The sequence below is a fragment of the Lagopus leucura genome, unplaced genomic scaffold, assembly GCF_019238085.1.
Source record: "Lagopus leucura isolate 7727_CA_CO unplaced genomic scaffold, USGS_WTPT01 Super-Scaffold_100002, whole genome shotgun sequence".
NCBI lineage: Eukaryota > Metazoa > Chordata > Aves > Galliformes > Phasianidae > Lagopus > Lagopus leucura.
This window is the reverse complement of record NW_024962263.1, coordinates 35,930,177-35,938,072: the sequence shown is the minus strand read 5'-3', so window position 1 is coordinate 35,938,072 and position 7,896 is coordinate 35,930,177.

The following is a 7,896-nucleotide window of genomic DNA, read 5'->3' as shown; positions in this document are numbered from 1 at the left end:
AAAAAAAAAAAAAAAAAAAAAAAAAAAAAAAAAAAAGAGAGATTTAAGCAGAATACAGTATAAGTCACTTTTCTGAGAATTCAGTTACTTAGATAATACATTAATCAATAAAGGAAGAGTTTCCATAATTACAGAATCATAATTCTTACCCTCATCTTCTCTTAATTGCAGTTCATAAAACAATTTGATAGGAAAAGCCACAGAGTAATATCATTTTAGGAATAATTTTCTAAGGCAGCTTCCATTCAAGTTTTTCTTATCGTCCTTCCCTCTTCCAGCTTTTACGGAGTCATTTATTCAAACTTATAATGTTTTGCCTCACTTTTTCTTTGGGCTTTCATTCCAGCTTTATTTTTTAATTGTTCAGAGCTGCAGCTAGACAACTGAGTTGAGCATTAACTAATTGCTGACCAAGCAGCTCAGAACAAGTTCCTGTCTCCTCGCACAAATGCATATTATCATATTTGTATTAAACAATAAAAGCTGGTGTTTCAAAGAAAAAAAAAAAAAAAAACCAAAGATTTTTTGCGTATCTATGGCTTCCCTATGTACATCTTTCAGATATGGGAACTTTGTTTTCTACAGTGTATTGATCGAGTGAAAAAACTGCAACTGCTGACGATATCTTTTTTTCTGTATAACTCTTTTTATTTGATTGTAGTACATTTTGATTTACTGCACTTTTGTGCAGCCAACAAGCAGGAAAATATCAGTATACTCAGACTCTACAATATAGTCAAACGTAACAAAGATGGAACATGATACATATTCCCAAATATCTGCTCTATAAATGTGTTTTCACAATTTCATTATTACTATGCAAAATGGCATGCATGGCATGTATGAGAAGCCATATCAAAAATTACATTAATCCTGTTTTTGGCCAATGGATGTTCAATAACTTCTAGCCTTATCATTTGTTTACAGAGACACGCACTATCTTCTTTCTATCCCTAAGTTTTCCCGTTTTCCCATTAAGCAAATGGCCATTAATGATACATCCAGGAAATTTCATAGCTGACATGTACATATACAGGATTCTGCCACAGAAGAAAGAAAGCATCAGTCCCAAATTCAAACTGGCATATTAACAGTTACCTTCTCCTTTATATGGAGGCTTAACAAAGAGGTGATGTACATTTGAGTTTAGGTTCATGTTTGGCTTTCTAAGAGACAAAAAAAACCCAATATCTGTATCTTAAGTCTCCTTTTTAGTTTGACCCAGAAAGCCTGTAAAAGCACAGCAAAACTATAACAAGCCAATACGCAGCAAAACTTTCTGAGAAGTGTTAGAGCATGCTTTGAATCTTTCTGAACTATTTTAGGAATGACACCTCAGCTTTAAGATACTAAGTGTATAAAATCTACTAAAGCCAAACAATCAGACAACATGATATCCCCTTTCAATACAACAGCCCTCCATTTTGAAATTTTCAATGAGGCTGCACAGTTTTCTTGCAAGTTTTTCTATCCAGGATCTCACTACGACCACCGTGCTTGGACCATGCTTTGGCTGCCAGCACCTAGAAAAGAGTAAACCACATCTCTATTCTGGGATATGATTTCAGGTTCAGTTGATTTCCAGATGCACATAAACACAAAGTAAACAACAAATTAAAATTTATTCCCTGGCCAAAATATGATCCATAGACCTTTTCCTGTATTTTTCTGTTTTCCAAAACATCTTCCAAGATATAAAAAGGGAAACAATTTCTCTCATTGAATTTACCTCTAAAGAGGGTCTATGATAATCCTTTGAAACCACATCAACCTACTACCATGACTCAGTAATGGCTTCATCCTCAGCCCCCACTCAGCTTTTAAAGGCACAGTCTAATTTGTAAAACGCTCAGGGTGGGTTATTTCTACCAGAATCTAAAGCACACAAATATTTAGCTGAATAAAAACTAAAGAAACCTATTACATGTTAAATATAAATATAATTTTACTGAATTATGATTATAAAACCCACCTGTTAATTCATGCCATCTAATGTTATCACCTGCAAAACAGAATGAATCTATGTGTTTTCTTCCCTTTCACTTAGTACTCTCACAATGGCTGCAGATAATTCTTTAAAATGAATGACTCCAGGGAGATATAATTCATTCACTTAAGATGTTTGAGCAATGAAAACATTAAGATTAAGCATCTTATTTCCCTGTCCTTGAGATGTACTGTACTAGCCAGATAACAGGCTTTAACAGCCTGCAGAGCTACTGGATCCACATCACCTGTATGGATTTACTTCAGGGATCGACTAAGGGTAAAACAGTTCCAGATGAGATTTCAGCTCCCCTTCTATCCTCCAGTCACCCCTGACCAGTTCAGTGAGTAATATCATTCAATAATACAATTATGGTCCTGAAATCATACAGCTCCTTTAGGTAAAGGAGGTATCACAGATTTTAGTTAAAGCAGTTTTTGCATTTGATTTATAAAACTGAGATTCTTGAGAGTAGTTGAGAGTAAATCATTCTAACGGAATAAAACATTGTCCTTTTGAATGTATAAAACCAAACTCCAGGAAGGAAAGACCTTAGACTTTCCACTATTGTTATTTAGGAAAGTAACTCAGACAGATTAAAACAGACACAGATACCTGGGGTGGTTGTTAATTCAACAACCTATATCATTATTTTGGCACACTGTGCTAATAGGAAGATGGGGAAAAAGTGAAGTTAAAAAAATGTTAAGCCCAAAGAAGGCAGGGCAGCTTGAAAGAGGAAGAAATACCTTTTGAAATTATTCTCATTTCCTTCAAGCCCGTGCTTAATTTGAAGGTTTTTCCTTTGGTTCTCTTTTACCAGTGCTTTAATTATCTTCCAGGGGAAAGAAAACATAAGGAATAAAACTATATTTCAAGATTTGCTAAATAAACTGCATAAATTCTTTATCTATTTAGGAAAAGAGATATATATTTTTTTCTGTAGCTTAGTTATTATGTGCTTCTCAGAACAGTTCAAGAGACAATTTCTACATTTCTCTCCATGTTGATGAGTTGGCCTTGGCTGGCCGCCAGATGCCTATCATGCTACAGTCTCTTTTTCCTTGCTCACCAAGGCAGCGGGAGAAATATAATGAAAAATCTTGTGGGTTGACTAAAGGACTGGGAAATCACTCGATGGGTACCATTATGAACTAAAAGTACTCAGCTTGGAGGAGATTAATTCCATTGTCAATTAATAATAGAGTAGAAAGGTAAGAAATAATAATAATTAACAAAAAAAAAAAAAAAAAAAAAAAGAAAAAAAAAAGAAAACCACATTCTCCCATTTCTCTTTTTTCCAGACTCATCTTCATACTCAACTGTCTACTTTCTTCCTCTCCAAGTGGCTCAGAATGATGGTTAATGGGGGTGGAAGTCAGTCCACAATGCTTCATCTTTCTCTCGCAAATACCTCAGAGAGACTTTTCCTTTCCTTAAGTCTGTTCTACCAAAGCACACCTAGCATCATTCATGGCTCAGATCTGGTAGCAGTGGGTCCCTGTTGGAGTGGCTGGAGCTCTGATCTGACATGGGGCAGTGCTGGGCTCTTCTTGCGAAGGTGACCCCTACAAAACCTTGTCACATAAACCCAATGCACTGTGTGTGTGTTCAGTACAGCCTTGAGGAAGCTCCTTTATATCAAAATGGGAGAGATGTTTTTAGAATTGGAGGTAGAGAAAACAAAAATAATATATTTTAGGGCAGCACTGCTTTTTCTTAAACATATTTTGTTGAAAGTTCCAGAATGCTGAAGCTTCCATGGAATTCTGTAATTACTATCTACTACTGTTGGGAATATTGGAAGATTTCCAAGGAAGAGCAAAAACTAATGCCAAAATTATCTACTTGATAAATGTCTTCTGACAAAGTATCTTTCATTTGCCTTGGTTTTTTTTTTTTTTTTTTTTTTTTTTTTTTTTTTGTTTGTTTTTTCTGTTTTATCTGTTAATTCTTCAGGTTGGGATCCTGTCTTTGCCTATGTCTATTATGTACTTACAGAACAGTATATAGAATCACAGTTAATAAACATCATCTCCCCTGAAAATTTACAGGGTTATTCTGCTGCTAAATTGATGTTGAAAGGATCAACGTTAACTTGCACAAACGCATTCTCTTTGGCTTCAGGAGGCCCTTAAAGAGGTATTTAAATAGGATCACTCTAGGCTTCCAAGGCATTGGAGATGCCATTTGGATGAGGTGTTTAGGGGATGCTGCAGAGAAGCTGTAAATCTACAATGATATCCATGCCTCAAAAGATCTCAGGTCATCCATGAGTTGAGAGGGATATACTCTTGGCAAAAGGCAAATCTTATCACTTCACTGCATGATAAAGTAAAAGTGTTTTAAAGGGATTAGGTTTTACTTTTTCATGGCATCTTAGTCTGGAACAGTAGGCAACTGACCTATGTGCAAGCAGATCTGAAACCACTCACAACATTGAAAAGACCAAAAATTTTATTCCAGTCAATGGGAACTATTTCAGTTACATTTTCTTTTTCATTTTAGAAATAAGATTAAGAAGGCTATTTTTTTTTAGGGAGCCCTAACATCTCTCAGGTTCAAAGTGACACCTGTTCTCTTAGAAAAAGTTAGCATATACTTTGCAAGAGGTGTTCTGTCTTCCATCATTTTGCAGTTCTTTGCAGAATGTGAGCATAATGTGGGTATTCAATTCTCCTTTTCTCATTATTTTAGTGCAGGGTGAATGAAGGTAATGGTAGATGTTTTCTTCTCTTTCTATTTCTGTTGTTCTAGAAAAGTGACTTTCTATGTCTCCATTTAGTAATTATGAACAGAGAGTAATCATTCCTATTGTTGTTAATGGGAAGTTTAGTTTCTGTTAGGAAAGTATCATCTGGAACAAAACAGGACAGATTCTGAGTACTGCAAGTCAATGCAACTATTTTGCACAGACTGAAATACCCTGATTCAGTTTCACAAGAAACAGTTACTGTTTCTAGTCTTCTCTGTGAAGTCTGCTAAATCCATGGACCTGCAGAGTTAGCAGAGTCCACAGCTTTAGTGAAGTCTCTCATAAACTGGATTACTGGATCTAGCCTCTGAACCCCTGAGACATCTCAGGAAAGCATCTTTGTAGTATACCCAGGAGTCTGGAGCATCTTGAGGAATCATAGATCTTCAAGTCTCACTGAAATACAACATGTATTCACATTGACACTTTAAGTTCATCATTTCAGAATCAGTGTTTCTGTTGTTGCCACATAGGCTTTTTTTCTAAAGCTCATTGCATTAAACATATTTCCCTTTTCTTTGGAAATGTTTAGGCTCCAAATAAACCCTTTTCTTACAGCTTTTGTAGTTACATAATGAACAAAATGTCTAAATAAAAGCACCTCTATAAATGTCAATATTATTATTTTTATTATAAAATATTTTCAAGTTTATGTTAAAAGACATTCCAAGTTATCTTACACTTGCAGATCTTGGAGAAGTGAATTCTACTTTTTAATGCAGAAAAATAATAGCTATTTTTTGTTTGTTTGTTTGTTTGGTTTGTTTTTGTTTTGTTTTAGTATATAACAGTTTTCCCCATCAGATAGGATCTAATATGCAGATCTTCCACAGGCACAGTAATACTAGTGGAAAATAACAAAAATCTCCTTCTCTGAGGCTATCTTTGAAGAGAAGGAAGATCCAGGCAATGGCTCTGTAGCCTCCCTGAGGTACTGTGTCAATGCAGGTATCAACAGCATCAAGATGACTGAGAATTCCTAGCTACTCACAGATTTAGTATTATTACCTTAAGTATGTGATCTGGAATATATTACTCAGCACAGCGTTATGTGTAGTTGTGAGATTTCTCCCTAGCCTACTTTCTGAATAGATAAACAATGATATGCTGTCACCACAAATTTTAATTGCTACAATAAACCATCCTTTGCTGTCCACACAAGGAACAGGACAACTTTAATCCAAGAGAGACTTTCATTCTCTCTCAGAGCCCTAATGATAAAGGAAATTATTGCTCTTTGTTCTGTACTCCAGAGCAGTTTCCTGTGAATAACTTAATGCATGCCATCAAGATAAATGACCTTTAAAGAGAATTCTGTCAAACTGTCTTCTGAGAAATGATCCTATTTGTAAAAACAAATAATGATCTATTTCAGAAATTGCAAGGAATCAGAACTTCCTAGTTTTTATATTTTCTGCTGGTAGGAAAACATTCTTCATTATAATCGAAGGGTTTCTTACATCACAAGAACCCAGCAGTGGAGACCCTTATGGTTCTATGTAAAGAGAAATTCTCGATAGCGTAGAGTTATCACAGTGATTCTGACAAATTTTAATAAATGTAAAATTGAAACACTTCCAGACAGAAGCTATGTACTCAGAATCTATGCTATCTCAGTTAACAACAGTATTTTACAGAGAACAACAGAAGTGGATTGTATAACATGCAGAAGAGGAACTATCATTTTTGGAGATGTATAGTTACATGTTTTCCATAGCTTTAGCTTGTTCATGCATGCATCATCTCTCTGGAGCAAATTGATCATCCTTGTGGTGTTTGATCTGCTTTTCTGCATTTTCTGAGCCAGTATAAATAACTTTCCCCACAATTTTAGCCTTCCAAGCAAACCGGAGTCCCAAATTAAAGATGAGGATGCCCTGAAAACCTTTTTACACCTAAATCCCAACAGACAGGAATTTGCATATTAGTCAAACAACAGTTTTAATCCCAGCACTGCCATCTACTGAAGAGATTATTATATGCTTTTCTGGAATATGTACTTTTAACTCATAGACAATTTATTAGCTTACTAACTGGATTACTGGATAAACAGAGTTTCTAACCAGATAAAACCAAGCTATCCTATACAGCCTGACAGGATGATCTTTAAAATATGCATATAAATCCAATTAAAAGAATGGTGACATTTCAGCAATAGTGAATGGACAAATACAAACTCACTATACCTAGGCCTGCATCACTGTGATAGAAGACAAAGAAACACCATCTCATTTAATTACTGAGAATGGAATCAACTACCATTTCAAGTTAGTAAGAATAGATATTAATCAATTAATTGTTAATTAAAAAAAAAAAAAAAGGCCAATAAATCACTGTTGTAATCTGTACAGGGATGCATGTGAAGTATACAGGACAAACTGCATTGATACTTTCACCTGGATAAGAAAATTTAAATAATAATTTAAGTCTAAAAGCCTTTATCACAGTTTAGTCCCTGGGATACCTGCCAGTTCCACAGTGGATGGAACAGATAATATCCAGATATCTTGCTGTATATACTTTGTTCATTGCTGAAGCAACTCTTGTGTGAAGAAAATTACACTGTTTGTGAACAGGCCACATAGTATAATGACTACATTTATCTACTGAGTTTACTATACCACATGGTTTAACAATACAAAGCATTTCCAAGATTTCTTCTTAGGGAAGCAAGCCACAATTTCTGATAGAAAAGGTAGAGTAGGCTAATTCTGATGCCAGAGGTGGGAAAGTGTCTTCCTGCTCTTTTAGTGTGAGTTGAAACAATCATTACACAAAGGGCAGACACTGGACATGTTTCCTTGGCCCAACAGTATATGTGTCAAGGCACCATAGGTGCTAATAACTCTAGGGTGCTGTGCAACTCAAGCCTATTGGGGATCTCATGCGGTATTAAGGCAGGGATTAGCAGCTGAGCTTCATCCTCTTGTCCCACCAGGAACAGGGCAGCCAGGGACATGAGTAGCCCAGGCACAAGGCACCCACCCCCAGGTAACAGAGAAAGTCTATGGACAAGCTTTGACATGGGCTTGTTGTGGACCTGCCTGAGATGGGCTGATGGCTGGGCAGGACAAAGCTGTGGAGAGCTGTAGATTGGCTCTACTGAGAGCTTGGTGGGATTGGGGCTGATGGCCCCAGGCTGATGTGGTTGCAG